A 1,872-nucleotide genomic window follows, 5' to 3' on the forward strand; every position below is an offset into this window, starting at 1 on the left:
AAGGGAAAGGAAGACCTGGAACCAGAGCCAGCCAAGGACATTTTGCCACTTAAGGCAAAGCAGGTGGTGTTGCCGCCACAGCTGCCCCACCCCCCGGACCCCCGCAGTGGGAAGAAAAAAGGAGGCCAGAGAAGAGGAGGCAGCAGGAAATAAGCACAGAATGCGGCCTCTTTCGGGTCTGGATATGCCGTCCTTCCCAACTGTCTCCCAGTCTGCCACATGCAGTGATTAAGAGCGGTAGACTCGTAATCTGGTGAACCGGGTTCACGTCTCCGCTCCTCCACATGCGGCTGCTGGGTGACCTTGGGCTAGTCACACTTCTTTGAAGTCTCCCAGCCCCACTCACCTCACAGAGTGTTTGTTGTGGGGGAGGAAGGGAAAGGAGAATTTTAGCCGGTTTGAGACTCCTTAGGGTAGTGATAAAGCGGGATATCAAATCCAAACTCTTCTTCTTCTTCTTTTTCACCACCCCGTCTCATGGGCATTTCATTTCATACATGTCAAATTCAGATGCACAAAATGCTCTTCCCCCATCAAATTGCAAAATTTGACTTTCATGATGTGTTGCTGCTTTTATTTTTCAACACCATGTGCTCTCTATTTAGAAAATACAGTCTTTGTAGCTGCTCCTTGTTTTCTTTTTTGTTTGTTTGTCTGTACTTTTGAGTTTACATTAATAATAATAATAATAATAATAATAATAATAAATTAGCTAAACAAACACCAGACCACAGGAGTGCATATTACCCATAGCATATTTATTAAGTTTAGTTAATAACATCCTTGATTACTTGATTAATAAATTTAATGTAAAGAAGCTGGATACACACACACTGCATAATCTGCACACGAACATGCAGTTATTGTAGTACAACTTTTTTGGGGGGAGGTGCTCCTCTTAGTGACTGTTTGGGGGACTTCTGGCCCCAATGAGGCCTAAAAGCACTTTGTGGCAGTCAAGGAATCTCTCCAACTCTCCGGTTGCTGGCTTGTGGAGGACAGTCAGGGACTGCCAGAGTAGGACTGGTGTTTTACAACTGCCACCTCCCTTCCCGTCTTCACAGCGCTGTTTCTAACCTCATCCTGGGTAGGCTTCCTCCATTTCTGAGGTCCAGCGCCAAGGGCCTTCTGGCGGTTCCCTCGCTGTGAGAAGCCAAGTTACAGGGAACCAGGCAGAGGGCCTTCTCGGTAGTGGCACCCGCCCTGTGGAACGCCCTGTGGAACGCCCAGATGTCAAAGAGAAAAACAACTACCAGACTTTTAGAGGACATCTGAAGGCAGCCCTGTTTAGGGAAGCTTTTAATCTTAGTGTATTTTAATATTTCTGTTGGAAGCCGCCCAGAGTGGCTGGGGAAAACCAGTCAGGTGGGCGGGGTATGAATAAATTATTATTATTATTATTATTATTATTATTATTATTATTATTATTATTTCACCACCACCTCGACCAAGATGTTTGCACCCCAGATACTGGGGGCAGTCGTTTACTGTGGCCTAGTGGAATCCTACTGACCTCCACGTCAAATCTTAAGCAGAACAGAATTCAAAGTGGGTTGAAGGTTTGGTAAAATGCCAATAGCAGGAGTCCAGCTTTTTAAAATATATTTTTATTTATAAAGTAGCTCTTCACAGCCTTCCCATTCTGCTCAGTAAAGAGCCCTTGTGCCAGATGAATGAAATACGCATTCTCTCGCTTGGCAAAGGATGTTGGCTTAAGAAAAGACACTGTGTTGCCCCTCGGACATGTCAGAAATGGGGCAAACACTACAAGCATGACTTCCCCCTAGGCTGCTAAGTAAACGCCCCCCTGAACTCTACAGCGGATCCCGGCTGAGAATGGGACAGATCACTTGTCTTTGGAGAGAAGGTAGG

The sequence above is a fragment of the Zootoca vivipara genome, chromosome 4 (genome assembly GCF_963506605.1).
Source record: "Zootoca vivipara chromosome 4, rZooViv1.1, whole genome shotgun sequence".
Taxonomy (NCBI): domain Eukaryota; kingdom Metazoa; phylum Chordata; class Lepidosauria; order Squamata; family Lacertidae; genus Zootoca; species Zootoca vivipara.